The following is a 23,933-nucleotide window of genomic DNA, read 5'->3' on the forward strand; positions in this document are numbered from 1 at the left end:
ATTGACAGCCAATCAGAATCCATCCTGCTGAAATGAGCTCAAGCACTTAAGAGATTGTAAAATAAATATATGAATCAAGCGGTTTAATCCAAGTTTTCTGAAGAGACACGATTGCTGTATATTATGAACAGATTGAATTTAGGCTTTTATTCACATTGATCAGCAAACATATAGAGCTACTTGCTTGAAGCGCAAGAACAAACCTTTTTTGGTTCTTATGCTTGAGCTTCATTGACCGTATTTGATGTGCTCAATATATGTTCGCTGGTAGCGTTTATGTGACTAAAAGCATGAATTAAATGTGTTCATCATATAAAGTGATGAGCGATCAAGTCTCTTCTTCAGAAGACTTGATTAAACTGCTAGATTCATATGGATTTATTTTACAATCTCTTTATGAACCTTTTGAACTGTCAGAGTTTCTATGGGCTGACAGAAATCACTCAGGTTTCATTAAAAATATCGCTAACAGAATGATATTTTCCGCTGGCGTGGACTTGAATTCACCTATTCTGTGATGACAAATGCCCTAGAGATCATTCTTCTTCTTATCTCACTCCAAATAAACATTAAACTTGTTGCATCACCCACTTGTATAAATATAAGGGGGTTTCAACTATTGGCACTTTTGGTCCAAGGGACTTTAAAAAATCACACTTGTTTATAGATGCAGTCAGTTTTTGATTGTGTTTTGCTTAAATAAGCAGAATAATCTTCAGTAAGACATTTGTGGAACTATATATCGTGGCCTCACCTAGGCTGCTTTTATATAAAAACAGTAATAATAAAAAATAGTCATATTGTGAAATATAATTACAAACTTTTCTATTTTAATTTATTCCAAAATGTTCGTCTACAGTCGATTACGTCTACCCATCTAATGTGATGTTGTCAAATGTCATTGGTTTTCAGCATCATCACTCCAGTCTTTAGTGTCACATGACTTAGTGATTTAGTGTAAGTAATTATTTACTGTAATTTTGTTAATTTTCCTGTTACAGGTCTGCCAGGTTCCTGCACTACACTTCCCATCACTCTCACACCTCTTCCTGTTAATGTCTAATGTTAAAATTTATGTTTTAATGTAACCTTCTCCCTTTAAATTAGCCTACTTTGGTCACGTCAAGAATAATTTATACAATTTTATATTTATTTGAATGAATTTCATATGTATCCTTGTATTGTTCACCTAGTTGACATGGGCTTTAGGAAGTAATCTACTTACATTGTTGAACTAATTACAGTAGCTAGTAATTACTTTTAGAGGAACTTATCCAACACTGCACATGACATGATTATTCTAATATGCTGATTTTACAGCTAAAGAACCATTTCTTATTATTATCACCAAAGTTGAAAACAGTTGTGCTGCTTAATATTTGTGGATGAACCATGATATTTTTTTCTCAAAATTCTTTGAATTGAAAGAGCAGTGTTTGTGTAACACATACACAATTATCATAGTAACATGTACATGTACATATTCCTATTATTTATCATTGTTATTATTATTACTTTCCATGTTGCACTTATAAAGAACCCCAGATGTAATGGTAATTAGTTGCTGATTATAAGGAATGCTAAATTGTGTCTTCTCACATCTCTGCTGTTGTAGTACTTTATATCCGCCACTAGAAGGCAGAAAAGACCCTTGGAATCGGCTCCTCAGGAACTGTCCAGATGCCACAACAGCTGACAGTAGCTGAGCCACAGAAAGTAGCATGTCATAAAATATTTCAGTTTATACAAATATAATTGTGATTGTATATGTCATCTTATGTGTAGATGTGAAAATGCCTCTTATAGGCACTAATTTAATCTTTTCAATCTTTTCAATTCTAATGGATAAAATCAAGTCATCCTGACTTTTTTTTACCTCATGCAATATTCCTCATTGCAAATAGTTAAATCAAATCCAAGATTGCATTTTATTTGTCCGTATGACTTTACATTTCTGCACTTAAACACACTAAGTAATGCACAGTAAGGCCAAATGCTAAATATACGGCGAGATTAACGGCTCCATCAATGTCCAGACAGCCGTAGACATGAGAGGTATTTGCGCACAGTTTGGCCTATACAGTGCTCCTCGACGTCAGGACCCGGTCTAAAGGTTTCCTTTGGCTGGAGGCGAAGTGAAAACTCCTGCTTTACTCTCTGCCATAAAGGTAACAGAGAATAATAGGTGGGTGGTTGACAGATGACCTACATTAGACGCCGCCGCGAGAGGAGGAGGAGAGAGAGAATGAAAGCGAGCCGTGCTAAAGGACTTTAACGCACTTTTTTTTTTGCACAGCTGCATTCATCAGGCATTAATGAACAGTAGAGAGGGGCAGGAATGCAGATTCAGAGGGCGCGATGCATCCTCCGTTCATTTAGATAAATGAGAAACAGAGTGTTGGCGCAGGCCTCGAGGCCATCTCTTAGTCACCCTCACAGTCAAGTGCTCTCCGGCGCTGTTGACATGGAAGCTTGTCATTAAAGTGATATAAGAGCCCACTATGGGTCAGTGGTCTCTCTGTGCTGAGAGCCAACTCTCTACCATCTGATTTTGCACATTGGATATGCCCATCTTTTTCATAGCAGGTTTTTTTATATTTATTTGTATCTTTTATGATTTGTTTTCAGACTTTGAATTGGAAGAAAAACAGATCAGTTAGTTGGGGCTGCCAATTACTATATCCACTAAAAGAGAGGACACTACAGTAAAATGGCTAAAATTACCATTGGATTTACGGAATAATGGTCAGGAGGGATCTTTAGACAATGTTTTCTTGAGATAAATGGGAAAAGCAAGTTTAAAGGGATAGTTCACCCCCAAAAAAATGAAAATCCTGTCATTATTTACTCACCCTCAAGTTGTTCCAAACCCGAATGAGTTTCTTTATTCTGATGAACACAAAGGAAGATATTTTGAAGAATGTCGGTTACATTTGATGGACCCCATTGACTTCCATAGTATTTATTTATTTTTCATACTATGGAAGTCAAAGGGGTTCATCAACAGTTTGGTTGCACGCGTTCTTCAAAATATCTTCCTTTGTCTTCAGCAGAAGAAATAAATTCATACAGAGAATAGTAACATTTCAGCTTTGGAATCACTGATGGATATACGATTATATATATTGTGTATGTGTATGAAGTCGGAATGAAACGGAAGGTGCGATAGTCTTTTCTTTCCTATTGTGACGAATATCCAAGTGAAACGGCTTTTGGAACGAGAACAAATGTAGGGCGGGGCTTGATTTTGTCCATTAGGATTTGATTGGATGGTTGTGGTTTGCTATTGGTGGATCTCATGTGAGTGACAGATTGCCCCGCCCTCACGCCAGTAAACGCATCATCAGAGAAGAGCTGAGCTGCAAGTTATTTTGATTTAAAAATTACAAGGGCACAAGAATAAAAAAAAAAGATGTGCACGGATAAATAATTTATAGCACACTCCAATATTCTAAAATTAAAAAAAATGGGAATAGTCCATTTTGATTTCATAGTGACTTTTAAGTAATTGTGCTTTTCTTTTCTGTCACAGCCATGATATTTCAACACGATCATCTAAATGGCAAAGGTGTGGGTTGGATAATTTCCCTCATTTTCTTCGAAACAGCGGTGTGAATGAAATGAAAACTACTAGTTCTGCAGCTTGTATTGTTTTTATTTCTAATTATTTGCTTAAACTATGACGGTTAATGCTCTTCATCATAAACTTAACCTAAAATGCATAATGAAGTCATATGATATGAATCATGCTAAGCTAACCTCACTAAGATCTAACAAGGCTGTTTTGCATCCACTGCTAGAAATCATTGATTCTCCATGTCTCTTCCTCACCAAGAGCAATTAGTTCCAGATCGTTTTCTGATTGCCCGGCGTTTGATTTATCGAAGTGTCATCCGTGTGTTGGCTAACTGTCTTACAGCACCCTTCCCCGCCAATAGACCCTGATTGGGCCTAGCGCTAACTACCCACTACCTATCCAATCACAATCACCATGGAAACAGCAGGTGCATGTGGAAAGCTGCTCGTAACCTGGCTGTTTTGCAGAAACATATTCTGATAGGCTTCTGTTATTGTTATTTTTTTATTTCAACCTCCCCCCCCCCCCCCCCCCCAATTTTTTTTTTTTTTTTACAAATCAGGAATTATATAAATTATTACACATGTCAGTGTCTTTCCATGCCCTGTAAATTGAGATTCAAGGTGAATAAACTGAAGGAATTAAATATTCATATCCTGATTAGCTATTCCCCTCATTCAGAATGAGGACATGCATTAAATATGCAACAAATGTCTTGAAAATAGAGTGGAATCAAAATGAAAGATTGCTTCAAACTTGCAAGTGTGGCTTCTTTCAAAATCACATTTGATTGCTGATGCGTAATAATAAAATCTGTTTTTTCTTTCCTTTTCACCCCCTCACAGTATCTCAAATGTTTTTCTATCTGTGCTGTTAAACTCATTTATCAGGTCACATTAAATAGAAATTGTATACATTTGGGCTTACTAAAATCTCCTCAGTCCAACCTATTGTGCTTGATGTGATCAAATTGTTCTCAGGGATGTGGAGCAATAAACAGAGGCATAGCGGCTGTGTTCAAAGGATCTATTCTCATTTCCCTCAGCGGTGCGGATCTAAAGCTTGAACACATACTTTTTTAGCCACAACCAAGAGTTTCTCTAACCAACCATTGAAACAGCAGTTCAATTTGAAACTGAATCTGTCCCATTGGGCAAATTTGCATTCAACACTTCTCACCACTGGGGTAAAAGTGCTTGACGGTTAAAAGAAAAGATAAATATTGTGAAAATGATCCAGTTTGTTTGGTTGTTTGATGAGCGACCGGGCATTGAAAGCGTATTTGTCCATGGGCGTCAGTTTGGTTTGAAATGTGCTGGGGACAGAGACTCATTCGGAAGTGCATTTTCAGAAGTGCTGGATACAATGACGCATTCATTTATTTTCTCTCTTTCGCGCAGGTTATGTTTTGACAGACGATGTCCTGTAGCTCAGGCACGGCCCCACTTTTCAACAGGCCCACCCAAAAAACAAAAAAACAACAAAAAAAACACTTTTACAATAGGCTATTCTAATTTTGTCAATAATTATTAAAAAAATCGCCAATAAGCTCATAATTTGTGTTAAAATAGTGTTTCACGAGTTCACATCTACATATAATTATTACGGTAAAGGTTATGCGTATTTGGCGTGCTGTCCGGGTGGAGGGCTCCGAGCTCGAAATTTCTGCCTTTATATTAATTTAATTACTTATATAGCCTACAGGATAATGAGCTTACGTAATATAGCCGCACTCAAGCGCACGACCGCACGCTTAAAGCTTGCCACAAAGAACCGGTAAAAGTAATGATTATGACTGCGTCTAAATGTGTCTAAATACGCTGTGAATGTGAATGTGCATTATACGCTGAGTTTCGGTTCATTTATGAGACGAACTCCAGTTCACTCGCCGGCGCCTCCAATGTCGTGATTATCTGCTATATTTACTTCTTATTTATTAGCCTAAATCCAGTTCATGAAACATTGATTAAAATTAAGATATAATAAAAAAAAAAAAACGAAATTCACTTTAAAGAAAGGCAGCTGTTCTGTTTGAGGTCTCTATGAAAGTTTTAAAGCAGTCGTTGTTTTTTCCCTCATAAATGCGAACACGGAAAATAAAATAAAATTAATATTATGTTTTTTTTTTTGTTGGATCAGACAATGATTGCCAAATTTCTCTCTCATATTGCTCCTCACAACCACTGAAAAGCCTGTATCTAAAACATTAACCCCCGGTTTCACAGACAAGGCTTAAGCCTATTCCCAGACAAGGCCCTGTTTGCACCTGGTATTAAGATGTGTTTTGGTCGATAAGAAGAAGTGGACGAGAAGTGGACGACGCTAAATACAGGTGTCACCAGGGTCTAAAACGTTTTGAGCTTGTCCACTTTCGACGACTTACAGAGGTACTTGAAAACGCATTTGACCGGATTGCTTACGTAGTGTAAACGCGCTCATGTAGCCGAAATGTGTTCTACCAGCCACAAAAGACCGTCTTCTCTTCGCCTACTGAACGTTAAAGATTATGGGAAGCGCACTAGCCAGACGAGACTTAAACTTTGTCTTCTGAAGACCCAAGTTTGGTTTGAAGATGAAAATTTACCAAGCACAATGTTCTCTCACCATTCCTGATTTCTAACACACATTCACAGTGTTCGGTGTGGTCTTGCGGCAGAAATAAAAGCTGTTGCTCTCTGTATGTTTTTCTGTCATCTCTGGTCGCATTCATATGTAAATTACATGAGCTTATTTTGTCCATTAGATCAAAAGATCTGGAAAAGAAAAATACATTTACCTGCCCATAGACCCTGCCCTCAAAGAAATCAGGACAGAAGTGGTCGAAAGTGGTTAAAAGAGACGGATTAAAACACCAGGTGTAAATGGGAATGTGTTTCCTTCGACTAAAATGTTTTTAGTTGTTTTAACTTCAAGTAACTTGCATCTCAGTGCCATTGTTTTGCCTCAGGATGCACACCAGTAATGTTTTTTAAGGCACGTTTATAAAAGCTACTTACTCAAAATGTCCCAATTGAACTAAGGCCTAATCCTGGCTTAATCTAAGCCCTGTTTGTGAAACCAGGCCTAAATGTTGATGTGACATTCAGGAACATAAGAACAGCAGCAACTTTAAGCAGAGAAATATCCTTCTGTCTCACAATGTCATTTGTGCATATCTTTTGCTAAAATTATTACCAACACTGTTGTTTTCCCAGCAGCCTTATTCAAACAGATTCAGAGACAGCCATCTGACAGACCTGCAGTCTGAAAAAGACGCTATACATCCTCTTGTTGCATCATGCTGTGTTGAATTGGCCTCTGTGGATGGTTTTAGCCTTTGATTCTAGGTTCAGGAAAAATGGCATGCCAGTTGCAGCTGAACACGGCTGAACTTTACACCAGTAACAAGGGAAAAGCAGCGGGTGTGAAAAATGCTATAAACAATGCACAGAGATCTGTTGGTACTTAGAGGACTTTTAAGTGAAACATTGCTTCTTCTTTTTTGACAAGCCAAAGAACATCTTAGTACAATCAGAAACAAGACCAAAATGGCTGCCAAGAAAACCCAATCTCATGAGAAAACATAACTAATTTGGTAGGAGGCGATTTTGTATATGAATTTGAACGATGTGATTCGAATGGAAGTGTCAAGTCAATGATTCAATGATGCAAACAGTTGATTTTGGTCTGTACAGCAGCTCTAAAAGAAAACAGTGCCATTTTTCAGCTGAAGTCAGTTCAGTGTTGATTCAGTTCTGTTGTAAAGATGATCAGTTATTAAATTAGTTCATTTCGTCTATAAAACAGTTCTGCAGAAACAGTGACGTTGTCGTCCAGCTCAATTCAGTTCTCATCCAATAGTGTCAGTGCAGTCAAATCAACAATATTGATATATATATAAAATATATCATTAATATTGTTGAATATTTAGTGTCCATCTAAAGTCCATCAGGAGATAGAATGAAGAAAAAACCTTGGGAGAAACCAGGCTCAGTCGGCGACCAATTCTCCTCTAGCCATCGAACGAATACAGTGTGATTATGATTCAAATGTACACAATTTTTAGAAAAAAAGTAACAAAACCATTTCTAAAGGCAGCTCAAGTGAGGCAGTGCCCAACAATACATTGACTACGATTGGATTATTTGAACCATATTTTATCATTCTTTCTAGATTTTTTCTTGCCGGAAAGCACTGTCAAAAGTTTTTTCTGAGTCTGTGTTGGCTGCAAAGATGAAGATGACGATGCTGACTCGTCATCTATGCAGTGTAGTGACTGCACACGCCTATAGAGAGAAATGTACCATTTATATGGATTTCATAATTTAACTATTTGTTTTCGAATTGGTTTGTTTAAAAGTAGACATTTCAAGCTTCTATAGGCCTATTTCTCATATCTGTGAGGCAAGTATCCTATAAGCTGAGTTTCGGTTCATCAGTTCTTCTTGCTGTCGAAGATGGATCAACTCTCTGCTGGTAAGTTTATTCTGTGCACTGTTAAGTGCTTCATCAGATTTGCCGTGTTGCCGGTCTTGGCAGCAACCATCTTGTCACAAATATTGCATCGCTCGCTGCTGGCATCGAGTCTGGTGAAACATAGCTACACTTTTGATCTTTTCTACTTTTTCCGTCTATGTGGGTTAGGACGCTTACACAGTATAGCCTCACGTGTGAGTCACATCTCTGTGGGCAACCGCGTAAACTAGTGTTTTTCTGCCACACTCCAATCATGCTGCATTATTGGCTCACTGCAATATTGGCTCACTGACGTTGGCGAGATTAGGTATCGAAATCAGGTACCAAACGACAAGACGTTTCAATACTCGATAGCATCGAGGCAATTCGGTCGGTACTTAAAAAGTATCGAACTCGATACCTAGCCCTAGCTGTTGAATATTGTTGCTGCTGATGGTTATTGCTGCTTCTGATGGTTATTGCTGCTGCTGATGATGATGCTTCTGTTGGATATTGTTGCTGCTGATGGTTATTGCTTCTGCTGCTGATGCTTCTGTTGGATATTGCTGCTGCTGATGGTTATTACTGCTGCTGCTGATGCTTCTGTTGGATATTGCTGCTGCTGATGGTTATTACTGCTGCTGATGATGCTTCTGTTGGATATTACTGCTGTTCTTGGATATTGCTGCTTCTGCTACTGTTATTGCTGCTGCTGCTGCTTCTGTTGGATATTGCTGCTGCTCTTGGATATTGCTGCTTCTGCTACTGTTATTGCTGCTGCTGCTGCTGCTGCTGCTTCTGTTGGATATTGCTGCTGCTGATGGTTATTACTGCTGCTGATGATGCTTCTGTTGGATATTACTGCTGCTCTTGGATATTGCTGCTTCTGCTACTGTTATTGCTGCTGCTGCTGCTGCTTCTGTTGGAGATTGCTGCTGCTCTTGGATATTGCTGCTTCTGCTACTGTTATTGCTGCTGCTGCTGCTTCTGTTGGATATTGCTGCTGCTCTTGGATATTGCTGCTTCTGCTACTGTTATTGCTGCTGCTGCTGCTGATGCTTCTGTTGGATATTGCTGCTGCTGTTGGATATTGCTGCTTCTGCTACTGTTATTGTATAATTTTGTTGATGTGATTAACAGGGCATGTGCAAGTTTGGCTGTCATTAAAATAGTTTGCATTGTTGGTTTAATTCCCAACATGGATGGAGTCCATGAGCTGCAGCAACATAAACACACAGTGGGAGTTTCTACCATTTGACATATGTAGCTCCTGATACACACGCACATAGTGGCTCTTATAAGGGATTACTGTCAGACCAGATGACAGCTATGTGTCTGCTTAGAGCATGTTACAGAGCATAAGTGAGATAACTGCTCTTTGAATGTGATGCTAGCCTGCTGAGTAGTTCATTGCGCTTCCCGTCCCTGGAGCTTTATGGTCTGTAGCTTGACAAAAACTTCATCTTGAGATGTACCTACTCAAAAGCTGTCAGCGACTGCTTCACATTTTGTTTATCGCTGTCTTTAAAGGGACCCTCTCCTCATGAACTTACCATTTGGAGGTCTGCCCACATTTCTCAGCTCTAACCTGATATGATTGTGTGAGAATCTCTCCAGGTCATATGCTGCCTTGATCATAGCAATTATCTTTTACGAATTGAGCACACGGGCCACCAAGTTGCAATCGTGAATCTTAATTGAATGCATTAACATTAATTTTGAATGCAGTTTGAGTACTGTTGTGACAAACGTTGCTGGAATATATAATTTAGCTGGTCATTTTAGCTGAAAAGCTAAACTACTCTTCCCATCATTCTGGCTGTAGATAAAATACTCAGACAAAACATCTGTTAAACGTCTAATGTGCGTCCTTTGTGCTTCCTGGAATAAACATAAAATTTCCCAACATAATCATTTTTCAAAAATGGTCATCACACATGATATTATTAATAATTTACCAGAAGGACTTGAAGGAAGATACATTCCACCCCAACATCAAAATAACACAGCATAAACACAGGCAACACAGCATAAACAAGTAAAATATTTATTTTGATTGTTTCTATTTTCAAATAAATGATTTCTTACAACTTTTTATGATTTCATTAATTATTAGCTTTTCATACATTTTATGAGCTACATGCCATTTAATGTTTAATGCATATCAATATGGTACAAGATTATACTGTTCAAATCAATGTTGTTGTCACAGTCACCAGCTGGTGTGCCCAGGACAACCACCAGAGGGCACTCCTCCCCTGATCATTGCCATTCAGTCATGGACTTCATTGCCCACAATCCTTTGTACTCATTATGGTTTCATTCATCACACCTGTGGATTGCTATCTTGTTGGATCTGGCTTATTTAAGTGGTGTCTTTTCACAAATTCTTTTGGTCTCATTTTCTTGTTACCTCTTCATGTCTGAGCTCCTGCATTATGTGTTTCGTTCCTCTGCCTAGTATTGGATTATCTTGATTGGTTTGTTTGGAACTTTGCCTGCTTTCGACTACTTTTTGGATTACCCTTAAATAAAATACTGCATTTGGATCTTCAGCCAAGACTCAGAGCATTGATTCGTAACAGTTGTAAACAAGTTAGGTCAAAAGTAATCTAAAAGTAATCCAAAGTAAAGTACCTAAAATGTGTAATGTCTTAGATTGTTACTAACCACTTTTTTATCATGTAATTTATATGCAGTAATGGACTACAATTTGTAACCCACCCAGCACTGTCAATGTGTTATGCTTTTAGAATTTAATAAAACAATTAAATTAAATGGTGTCTGGGAAAGGCTATAATGTAATGGAATTTTTAGAGAAGAAAATATATTTTTGCTTTATACTTTATTACATTCAGCAATAGTATATGCACATACAACTCTGAGCACATCAGTTGATGTGTATATTAATGTGTGAAGTATCTACATTGCTTGGCAACTGAAAACCTAGTTACACCATGAAACGATCTGGAAAAAACAATTATTTATTGGCATTATTAGTTCTTTTAATGGTGTATTGAACCTCAATGTCTTTTTTCATGCTGCCATTGCTTCTGTTTAATGAAAGCCATAAGGCACTTGAACCCATATGTTAAATTGATTTTTACCATGATTAAGGGGGGTTTTAACAGCCCCAAACTGTGGTAAAATTCATTGTAATGCATGGCTCCAAGTGGCTTATAGCTTATTAAAACCATCTATCAAAGTTCATCCGTGTGGAGTGCATTTCTAATGACGCGTTAGTTGGCATAAATACATCAGCACACAGCACGTTCTTCACACAGATGACCTCCAGTACTTCTCAGCACTCTAAAATCCAATGTACCGGGAGTTCTTAAACTATGAAAGAAACCTTAAATCACACTCTGACCTGGCCCACAGCCCAGTGATCAAAAGCCCAGAAGACTGACACGCGAGGAGAATGACAATGTGAGAAATAACATCCCTTCCCTTCCCTTGCAAACGAAACGATCAACAATAAGTGCAAGTCCATTCGAAAATGACTGTATCCGCTCCCATTATCGCCACTGCAATTTAGCTAAAGCATCCGGCGCAGATGCTGGGCTGCTCTTCTATCTCCAGCAGAATAGAGATTCATGAGGTCAGGATCTTTTATATTTTCAGCATATTGATGCATTTTTATTTACAGTGGGGTCCAAAAGTCAAGTGAAAGTGCTGCTGCTTTGCATTCCTTTTTTAATTTAATACAAATGATTTCATGCTAATTATATTGTTGAATTGAGAATTTTACATGCATTTCAGAATGTATGTTTAGCCCCCCTTTTTTATTTAATGACAGCAGCACTCAAGCTGCATGAAGTTTGCATAAAATGTGATGATCATATTCATCATCATTTGAGAATCATCCAAAGAGTTTCTTGTGCTTCAGCTAAAACTGATGTTGTTCAGCGTTTTACATCCCATAAAGAGTATTATTCTTAAGTTTACTTGTCTTTTGCATATTAAGAAACACATTACTCCATTTAAATTGAAAATGACCTTTCATGTAGTGTGTAACATAGCTCTAAGTGAATGAAAACATCCTGCAAAGTTTTCAATCTGAAAGTACACAGTATAGAAAGTTATGGTCTCTCAAAAGTAAGAGTCGACTCCGAGTCAATGAAATGAATTGTTTTTCAAACGAGTCCTAAGCTTTTTCGTTGTGACATCAAGACGAAACATTAGCATATTGCGCGCGCATGACACCAGGGAAAACTTGAACCTCAAACCTGCAGCTGATTCCTATGGATACTGGACAGCATCATGTCGAGAAGACGCTGTGCTCTACAATGTGAAGGTAAAGCCAGTTTTTTCCCACTGCCCAAGGACGAGCATGTGAAGAATCAGTGGTTAAAGTTCATCTTTACAAGGATACCACAGCAGTATAGCCCGAACCTTGTGCTGTGTTCCCGTCATTTTACTGACGACTGCTTCTTCAACTTAAATGCGTTCAACGGTGGATTTGCAAACCTGGTTATTATTGAAGGATGGGTCATTACATGTACTAAGTGTCAAACACAAGTATTGCAGAAACAATACACTACCTGTCTACTTCCTTTTCAGCTTTGCTTGTCATTTTGATACAGTTCCCACACTTGCATCTAAATAAATTTGGTAATTAATTTGTCTGTGATGTATTACACTGAACTAACAAATGGCGACAGACAGCAAGATTAATCAGATTACAGAATGTCACTTATCAGACATTCTTACTCCGATTCTGCATGTTCCATCGGCCTGAAGTGCCATAAACTACACTGACACCATTGAGAAAGGTCCTGTTCCAGTTGTGTTTGCGATTGACTTTCTGGTTCATCAGCAACTTGTTTCCTCGTCGGACTCTGGCTCGAATTAGTAAGGCAAAATTGATGCCATGTCTATTCATACACTGTAAAAAAATTTCAACACTTGACAAGCCGTAATCCAGTAATGGTGATGGGTGTTCCGTTTCTGACAACACGCAGTATACCAGTCACAACTGACTGGGTCATCTGACCAATCACCGCAGATTAGCGTCACGCAAAAGAGGGTTTTGGAAAAATTAATCGTTGAGCGAATCCTTTGGGAGTCGTTGAACTTTTTTTGTCCTTGCATGCATGCAAACCTGTTGTTGGGGATTTCCAAAACAAAAATAGGAACCTTTCAAATGCCATGATAGGGGCAATTTAAAGGTGCATTGCGCAAGTCTCTGAGTTTTTGCAGAACTATGCCCCCTTCTGGCGACACGCGAAACTGCAACCAGAGTTGTGCACGCGGTCATGTGGAGTTTGCGTTGGGGTTTGGGATGAACTAGAAACCGGTCTTTTTGAATCCATCTTCTACTTTTGCAAAAGTCGCTTGAGTTGTCTTCGCTGATGCGGATAATGGCGGCGAATACACAAACCTGCCAGACATAGCCAGGTGAGCGTGAACGCGCATGACGTCACGCCCAGTCGATTCCGTCCCGAATCCCTCTTATTTATTTTACTGTACAGGATTATAGAGGCAATCGTAGTGATCATAGAAGGGCTCATTCAGCCCATCAGGCAATTGTTTAAGCATGTATGGGTTAGAAAAACGGGTATTTTTAACATGAAAAGTTGCTTAATGCACCTTTAAGCAAAATTTTAAAAAGTAAAAAAGCACTCGCAGAACATATTTTGACAAGTTTAACAGATACTTAAAATATTGCATGCAAAACATCTTTAAGCACAATATGCATAAATATGGGGGGGGGGGGATAGGCATTTATATATCAGAATGCCTTTCTAACGGAACCATCTCTACATATGCATTACATATATAGAACCTTCATATATTCCCATCATGGGATCTTTTCATGTTTTATATTTCATATTTCAATTTTAATTATATTTTATGAATTAAGCAGCTTGTTACCATACTTTAACACTAGAAAAAATAATAATAACCTGTTATATATGAAAGTATTATGCATTCATTTAAGACATTTCCCCTTATTTAGAACCTTTTGGCATAAACCCTAGAAACCCTAGAGTCAAGAACCCTAGAATTCTATTTAGAATATTTTTCTAAGAGTGAATTTCTAAACAAGATAGTAAAGGGGTATTCCACCGTTGACAAAATGGGTTTTGCTGCCCAGTAGAAAGGCTTTTCTTTAAATCGGTGCTACCTGACTAGAGAAAACGCTGTTGTCTTTCCTTTTGCCTAATAGGTATAGGAAAACTTTGACAACTATAATGCACTGTTGCCGTCCAGGGCCTTAGCAAACTCTGGACAGTCAAGGACGCTTTAATGGAATATGTGGAACAACTGGGGTAGCAAAATATGGGCTAAAATTCAATGACTTAAAATTACATCAAATTGAAAATTAAGTCTTTAAATTACATGAGTGTGGAATATATTTTATTATTTTTAGGCTATTATTATACACCAAATTCACCTTAGCTGGGTTTCTGACCATATTAATAAAAATAAAAAAAACTGAATCAATCTGACCAATTATCCGTCTGATAACTACCAAATAAATTAAACATGAAATATTGATTTGAGCTTATTAGCTTGCAGTAGCCTACGTAACCCTCATTACATTCCCTCATGTAATTCTATATTGGAATCCAGTTCAGAATTATATTAAATTTCCACTCAGAGCATGTTGTTTTCTTAAGTGTACTCTTTATATTTCACATTTTTGGTTAAATTGTACCCAAGGCTTTGTAAATCCCCTCCTTACCTTTCTGAAAGAGTAAAACATCGGAATATTTCGAACACTTTTTCTAAAGCTTCAACTACAGGTTAATTTTTCTGTTCAACCTTTTTTTAGTATTATTCTTTCGAATAAAACAATGCACTGCATATAGCATCTCTGAGCTGCAGTAGCACACACCGCTGTGTCCAGATGCCCTTGAAATGTTTCAGTGAGCTCAGTTTTGACTGGCATCTGTTGGTTCTATTCCGCAGCGCACCGCACTCTCTGGGTAAGATTTCTGGAAATAACTTCAATTCATTCATGTCACTGAGGAGTTTTCCTCAGGTTCAAGGGTGTGCAGCTAATTATTGAGCTTACAGAGGATTTCTAATTTGCCGGCTGCCTACAGCCTGTTCCACACTACCAATAGAACAAGCAAAAAACAAGCATGCGAAATCAACTGCGTACATCTGTACGTCTCTGGAGGGCTGCGTGTAGCTGTTAATTATCAAAGGTCACGCGAAGGGAAACAAGGAATGAAGGTCAGTGAAAAAATCTTTTAATTCATTCTCCTGAAAAAAGAAATACATGAGATTTTCCAAGATACAATTAGTGCAATGTATATTATTTATATTGTATATTATATTATTTGATTCAGATAAATAATATTATTCATAATAAAAAAAAATGCTGCCGCTTTAAAATGATACATTGCCGAATTCCCAGACAGCAAACATAGTTTCGGCCCACATCTGGTACACGTTGAATCACATGTAACAGATGTGGACCAGATCTGGTCCGACACTATGTTGCTGTCTGGGTTCTTTAACCTCCAGAGCAAAATGCCCTAAATGCCAACATTTAAGTGTGAAGTCTGTCATTTCCGAGTTTAAAAATAATGTTGTGTATCAATATCCAGTCAACAGTACGTAAGTAATTTGTTGGCTGCGTTTAAGCACTCTAGCACTATCATTGCTCTGCAACCCAACCCAGCGACATTAGTGTGTTCGACTTGAAGCTGCGCTGCATAGACCGATCGGTGTATGACATCAAAGTACCACTAGAGCGATTAGAGAGAAGACGGCTCCGTATGCTTTTGAATCGCTCTCTCGTTACATTTGTAGCCTTCCCGCCGGGTAGAATCTTGTGGCTTACAAAGGTAGGAATCTGTCTAGAGGATTTAAAATTTACCCACTACCCCGGTAAAGGCACATTTCTCTTCAGTTAGAGTATTGACACATATAACCCAGATCTCAGATCTTCACCCTAATAGTGTAAGATTTTAGCCTGGCTAACGTCAGACCTCGTCTCATTAGCCGCGTTTCCACTGTCGGGCCAGGGCCGGGCCGTGCTAGTGCGTGCCAGGGCCAGTCGCGTTTCCACTGTCACTTCCGGGGCTGGATCGGGGCTTACTCGGGGCCAACGGCCAGGATTTCTGGCCCGTCGAATACCTTGGGCCAAAGCGGGCCAGCTCGGGCTTGAGGAGTGGTTACCAACAGAGGAGGAGTTTACAGTTGGGAGACGGCAGCGCCGGATGATTCTGTCAGCATTAAAGACTTAAAAATAAAATAATTTAACTCGCGTTCATGTTTGAATGCCTTCTGTTTGTGATGCAACCGTTGCGCACCGATGCGACCGATGCGCGCTAACCGTTACCATAGTAACATAGTAAACGCTTGAAGATACGCATAGTAAAAAAAAAAACATAGCGAACGCTTGAAGAAATCAGACCAATCTTAAAGGCTATCAGTCATGTTTTTATTTTATAGCCTACGTCTCGTCTCTTTAAACCGGACTATCATAAAATAAAGTAACTTTTTTTTCGGGAGCTTCCTCTGTTTCTCTGACTAAAAATATCTGTATGGGAGTCGAGAGAGTGCTAAAGCTCCTCAGGTCGTGGCATATATTTGTAGAAATTATCATTTTTTTCTAAATGTGATGTAAATATGATAAAGAAACAGACGCGACTGAAAAAGTGTGTCCTCTTTCTTTTGTGAAATAGACCTAACGGTAATTTAAAGTGACTAATGTGCAATTTTGACATCAATTAATTCATTATGATCAATGTATCACTTTTTATTGTAAATCTGTGGTAAAACATAGATGCTTGGGTTTTAAATTCAAGTAAACAAACAAAAAAAATTCTAGCAAACGGCCGCTTTTATCGTGTTTGTTTTCAACACTGTTTCCAGTGATTTCTGATTAGTTTTCTGATAAAACTTCCATTTGTTGGTGAGATGATGGGTTAGTGTGACGTTGTTCCAGAGAGGCGTGTTACGGGCGTGTCACAAGCTTCTGGCCCGACAGTGGAAACGCAGGCCCGGTGCTATTGGCCCGAGGCTATTAGCCCGGCACGGCCCGTTTAAAGCCCTGGCCCGGCCTTGGCCCGACAGTGGAAACGCGGCTATTGAGACGTGGTCTGGGAACCACATGTTCATTTTCTCGTATTTGAGGCGTGGTTTACGAATTTATTGGGCGCTACGAATGTCTATCAAATGCGCCTGTACGTAGCTCATAGCCAATCGTTTCAATTATACCAGATGACGTATGTAGAGCGACAGAAATTCGACAAGAAAGAAGACAATTGGTCAAAGATTTATGTGTACACGATGGCGTTCAGCGAATATTGCCGGCTAAACTACTTAGAACACTATCTAAGGCTGCATCGAAAGGTAACTTCGCGTCTGCTGCCATGTTGGATCCATAGATATAAACAAACTGCTTCGGTGTGTCGCATAGACGTCGTCATCGTCTTGCTGCTCCCTCCCGGTTCCCTTTTTGAGGGGAAAATCTGGTCCATGGTGTCCAGGCTGCCTAGCAGCGTGAATAAAATCGCGCTGCGCGCAAGGCAGCATGGGGAAACCCAGGCTAGTAAGATTTATGTTTTCTATTTGGAAATAAGAAATACACTAACCTACTGTGTTTACCTTTAGATTTGAAAATACAAATCCCTCAAAGAATTTTTCTAATTTTTTTATTCTTCTCAGTACTCTTGTCTTTTTACTCTTTGAATGACCAAATAATTCCATTCACAAAGTCATCAGACTCACAACAAAACGGCAATGAAACCTAATAATCACCATAACCCAAAAGAAAAACAAAAAACAAATATCAATGTAATAGGCTACTCTAATTTTACCCAGCTGGGATTTTCAGTACAGATTGCGCGCTAGTTGGAGCTCTGTGATGCAAAACCAGTGTAATCACAAATCAGGAAAAACAAGAATTCCAATTGCAGAATAGTGATCTCTAACCCTCACTCCCCAACCAACGAGATGATAAACAACATCCGTGACGCAACCCACAACGACGTTGAGTGGATCTCGATGAACTCCTCCCTCCTCGAACTAATTAGATGAATCCGTGAAAAATACACACAGATCTCCCGATCTCGACAATCTATCAGTCTCTTAAAGACAATAAACAAACACTTGACATGACCTCCCAACTACATACACCACTGCAATACTTTTACCCCATTATTGAAAACACAATAATATGCGGCCATTGTATGATTTGTGAGCATTATCTACACGAAAAACACGTGATCGTTGTCATCCGGTGAATCCGGCCATTTTTGTACAGCTGTGTCGTCATCAGAGCTCGAGCAGCCGCTCTGGAGAAGCTGTGCTGGCTGAGTCAGCCGTCTGCTGTCCAATCGCTCTCGCGGTACTTTGATGGCATACGTCTGTGGCGTCCGGTCAGCGCGTCAGACAAAATTTCTAACCAGGATTCCCTGCTTCAAGTCAGATGCCCATCATTCTGAGCAGCATTGCATGAAGTCCAATGTCATTAGTTTTGGGGCTGGGCTAGTGTTTGTCTTACCAATAGGTGATGTTTGTTGGGAATTACGTTTGCTGTTGCTTACGATTGCTGTTTCTTATCAGTCTATTCAAAGTATCCATGTATTCTTTTTTGTTGTTGTTGTTTTTGTTTTGTTTTTGCATGCAACATGTAAAATATATGTCATTATATTCATACAATTTTTAAATGTACTTCCTGTTTTTCTCTTTATTCCATGTCTTTGAAACAGACATGGAAATCTCAATCCCACAAGACATATGCCATGACAACAACATATGAATTAATGAACAAAGTTGTGTCATTCAATGCATTATTAATAGCCTGCAGTCAAACATTGGAGAGATGGCTTACCAACAGCAGTAAACGCGTTTTTGGTCTTTCTCTATACTCTCCTAATCATACATGCACCATAAAATAAGTTGATGAGCTCTAGATTATCTGTTTTCAAAGCAAATAGACATGAACATGTAGCCCTTTGAATTTGACAGGGTTTACAGTAAAAGATGGGGAAGAAATGCAGTAACCCTATCTTCCTCTAGAGAGCCTTTATTTTGTACAATTGTCCTCTTGTGCTCAGTTGGTGGCCATCTTGTTGAGAGAAAAGTGCAAAGACACCTGTTGAGTTGGACTGATTAGGGCAGAAGAGAGTGGATGAGGAGAAAAAGAGAGGATTATTAAATCCGTTTCAAGAGAATGCGACAGAAGATACAATTTTGAAGGATTTGATTTGAAGAAATTCAGATGATTTTTATGTACTCTCCACTTGTGATTAATCATTTGTGCCTGAAATTACTAATTAATCATCAGATCAGTAACTGATGATTGATGTGAAAATATTGAATTATTAACTGTTAACTGTGTGGGTGTTTTCAAAGAGTTATTGCACTTCAGGCGGATACAGAGTGATATTAACTAAAAAAAATGTTTTATTGTTGTTGGCTATTGTGGTGCTGAGGGATTCAGTGAGGTCTTCCTCAAATTGTCATTCAGCCAGCGAAGACCTTGTTTTCTCCTAATAGAGCAACCGAAAGGTAAATCCTTCTGGGTGTCCCACATTTACCAAAGGAAATGATTCTAAACTAATCATATTGATGTAACGAAGCTGAGCTCCCCGACTTTCCAGTTGAGGAGACGTGTGCTGCAGTCTCTGCATTTTGAATGTTTCCGTGCTGCTGACTCAACAGATGGCACCGTTCAAGCATCCAGACGTCTGCCTGAAGTGAGTGCATTCAAAATGAACAAACACTCAACTGAGAAATGCTACAATGAACTCAGACAGAAATTCAAAAGCGGGGATGTGAAGCCATAAAATGATGAAACATGTCTTCGACTCTATTCTTGGCTTCGTAAAAGGCGTGAAATTAAATATTTCTCGACTTATCTTAGGACTGAATGGAGACACGACTAGTGACTACTGAAGAGAAATGCAAATTAAATTTAGCTTACAACATACCCTCTGTATGAGCAATGGTTGCGTCACACCAACCACCGCTGGTATAGCGCCTGAACATGCATTATTGAATTAATTTCTAAATTATTACAGATAATTTATATATTTTATGATTTATGTATTATATTATTGGAAAATCACAAAGTAGGCAATAAACAAAACGTCTCAGGTTACGACTGTAACACTAGTTCACTGAGAAGGGAACAAGATGCTGCGTTGACGACGCTTTGGGAACGCCCCTGCGTGATTACATCTGAAGCACGTATGTCAACTGGTCCAATGGCGAGAGTGAACGTCATGGGTGGATGACATCACGACCAGGAAAGAATAAAAGCACATACAGTCTGACCGGCATTAGCAATTCGATCACAGGAATGCAGGAAGTATGGCAGGGCGACACATCGCCTTGTTCCCTTCTCAGGGAACTAGGGTTACAGTCGTCTTCCCATACTCCACCACCTCGGTGTGGAGTCTCCAATTCCCTGGCTTCAGCCCCTGTCTCGACAGGATGACTGCTCCTATACTTTGGTACCCCGGAATATACACTGCCCTCAGGGAGAGTATCTTCCCTAGGGACCACAGGAAGATCTGGTGCGCCAGTGCGCAGACCCTCCTGGTGATTTATGTAAGAGACCACCGATGTGTTGTCTGATTGGACAAGCACATGATGGCCCCTCATATCTGGGAGGAAGTGTCTCAACGCATTGAAGACCACCATTATTTCCAGGCAGTTGATGTGCCAAGAGAGATGATGACTCCTCTGCAGACCTTGAGCTGAGCGGCCTTCCATTACCGCTCCCCAGCCAGTGAGGGAAGCATCTGTTGAGAGCGCAACTCGATGGCAAAGAGCTAGGTTTCCTCCATATAACCAAGGCGCGGAGACACCGCCGCGTGATCTTGATCATACAAAGTGGGTTTCCCCTCGGGGAAATTACATTGGACGCCGTTGCCAAGAGGCCTAACAGTTTCTCAAACTGTTTCACAGTGCGTGTGCAGGACGGCCTGCATCGTGACCGAATCCCAGACCAAACTAAGGAAAGTGGTTCTCTGTACTGGAGAATGCACACTCTTCTTGGCATTGAGTCTCAACCCCAATTGTTGCATGTGTGCGAGGACAACATCTCGATGCCGAACCGCCACTTGCTCCAACTCTGCTAGTATGAGCCAGTCGTTGATATAGTTCATAATGTGTGTGCCCTGCAGCCTGAGCGGGGCCAGAGCTGCATCTACGCACTTCGTGAACGTGCAGGGTGATAGAGCTAGACCGAATGGAAGAACCCGATATTGATATTCTTTGCCCCCGAAAGAAAACCTCAGGAACTTCCTGTGCTGAGGGAGGATGGAGACATGGAAGTATGTGTCTTTTAGATCTATAGTGACAAACCAGTCCTCTGACCTGATTTGAGTCACGATCTGTTTGAGTTTCAGCATCTTGAACTTGAGTTTCTTGACTGTACGATTCAACTGACGAAGATCTAGTATAGGACGCAACCCACGGCTGTAAAAACCGGCTGTAGTATCGGCTGTAAAAACCCGATTCTCTGTCGGGTGAGTACACCTGCTTTATAGTTTCCTTCGCTAACAGAGCTTTCACCTCTTGCTCCATTACCAGAGCCTGCTCGGGATGCACTAACATGAGCAACACTTTTTAGTCACTAAAATGTGACGTGAAAACACGGCAGACTGCTGATTGGTCAGAGAGAATCGTCACTATTCACTATTCACATCATTGCACGGGCCAGACGCAATTTCCTCCATTGTCCTGTGTGTGTGGGTAGCGGGTGTGTGTCGTGTAGAAGATTACGTCACGGCAGTTTCCTGCGGCGTCGCTATGACGACCAGGTACTATTGTGGAGGTACTATCTGCAATGGAAAACGGAGCGAAAAGCGCCCCCTTATATCGGAATAAACCCCGGGCGGAAGAAGCCGTGGGGCGGGCTTCTGACACCGGTGAGAGAGTGCTGGATCCCTCGGGTAAAGGAAGAGAAAGGGTGGAGCCCGTCTCTAACCCCGCCGAGAAATCCATTTGCGATCCCCAAGAATGCCTTCTTCGTGCTGCCTCAGCAGCAGCGGGTCCGGATCCCTGAGGATCACAAGCCTGGCCACTTTCCTCGAAAAGTGACAGGCGAGAACGGAGCATGCGAAGTGAAAGCCTCTCACAATGCTGACAGTCAGCCCCCTCGAAGGCTGACATAGCATGCTCCGCTCCCAAACACATAACACACAAATCATGTGTATCCTCACCCGTTAAATAACGGGAGAAGCACACAATTTGAATGATTGCATTTGTTTCACCATAAAATACTGAGTGAACAGACAATACAACAGTAATTATAACAGACAGTTTCAACATAGAGCACTTGCTAAGGCACAGAAGCTAATGCCGGTCAGACCGGATGTGCTTTTATCCTTTCCTGGTCGTGACGTCATCCGCCCATTACGTTCACTCTTGCCATTGGACTAGTTGATATACGTGCTTCAGACACAATCACGCAGGGGCGTTTCCAAAGCGTCATCGACGCAGCGCGAGGTCCCTCAAAAGGGAACTTAATATAAAAGTTTGTTTATTTTTTCGAGTGTCGACAGAGCAAATATTTATCAAACAATGATGGGATGTGCTACATGCAAAGTGTGTGTAGCACAGTTATTGTGGGGGGTGTTTGTGGTGTTACCTGATTTGCATAATTCCTTAATCGAATCGCTTGCCAAAATCTCGAAATTTTTCAAAAGTAGTAGATTAATACTAGCCGGGATGCCAGCCGAACTTAGTCCTGCCCACAACATTTGAGGTCGGGAAGTTCGGTCTGGATTTGATCCGTTGTGGAGCAACTATGCTCGAACCAGAGCTGTTCGGACCAATCAAATTGTCAGGGCGGGCTTTATACGATGATGGACAGATGATCAACAGATGATCAACAGTAACGTAATCATCCACGTCACCAAAGAGCGCTTGGGTTGAATTAGTTTACAACAAAGATGACTGCCGCTGGAGAATTGAGATGTGTAGATTCCGCCATCGCGTCTGTTATAGAAGATATCGACAGCGCATTAATTTTGAACTGCGATCAAGGAACCGCAAAGAACCGCTTCCTGTCGATCAGACAGATGAATGAAAAACATACGTCACTTACTCCGTTGCTCTGTTTGGTTGTAGGTCTATCCAATAGAGCATCACAGTCCCGCCCACAGCCGGTGCCGGAAGTAAAAATTCAATACAATTTCTCCATTGACAGTTGGGATATAAGCCATAAAAACGTAACCATACATGGTAGACTTAAAACCAGCTACGGCTGTACTAAGCGATTGTATATGCTCATATAACCGCCAAAAGTTCATGGGGCACTAACCTTGTTTTGGGATAAATGCCTTTTATTTGCGATGTCTTGGAGAAGTACTTCATTACCCACAATCCTGAACAATCCCACAATCCCACAGTGATGCATCTGATTGGTGGAGCTCGTGTAACTGTCTGGTTAAACTAAATGCCTTTTATTTGCGATGTCTTGGAGAAGTACTTCATTACCCACAATCCTGAACAATCCCACAATCCCACAGTGATGCATCTGATTGGTGGAGCTCGTGTAACTGTCTGGTTAAACCCCGCGAAAGTCCGTGAAGACTGAAGATCATTAAAAAAAAAACGACGTGTTGACCACTGAGCGGTTATTGCAGTCAGGTACAAAGCACTGCACCATGTTGCTAACGTTATCGTTAACCGCTTTTCACACACGCACACAATATAAAATACACGATAAAATGCACGATGATAAATATAAAATTCAATACACAATACCTATAAAAAACACTATTATTTACACGATTACTACTGAAAGAACTGCTATAAACTGCACAAGAAAAAGTTCACGTGGCTGTCGTCAGATTTGAAAGTCGCTCTAAAGGCTTTCGCGGTTGTGGCTTCAGTCGACTTCAGTGAGGCGCGGTGGTTTATGGGTTGAGTAGTTCCTTCGCTTGGAAATGAAAATATGTACACAGTCTTGTACCTTTGACTTTTTGGGGATTTT

At 40.0% G+C, this 23,933-nt stretch overlaps 1 protein-coding gene across 1 annotated transcript in view; it reads right to left on the reverse strand.

Annotated features, from left to right (window-relative positions):
• The window catches only part of LOC311296162 (coagulation factor XIII B chain-like), a 409,206-nt gene that overhangs the window by 22,297 nt on the left and 362,976 nt on the right, over nt 1-23,933 (reverse strand). The gene's annotated exons all lie outside the window — the stretch shown is intronic.

This window comes from Rutilus rutilus (genome assembly GCF_951802725.1).
Source record: "Rutilus rutilus genome assembly, chromosome: 8".
Taxonomy (NCBI): Eukaryota; Metazoa; Chordata; class Actinopteri; order Cypriniformes; family Leuciscidae; genus Rutilus; species Rutilus rutilus.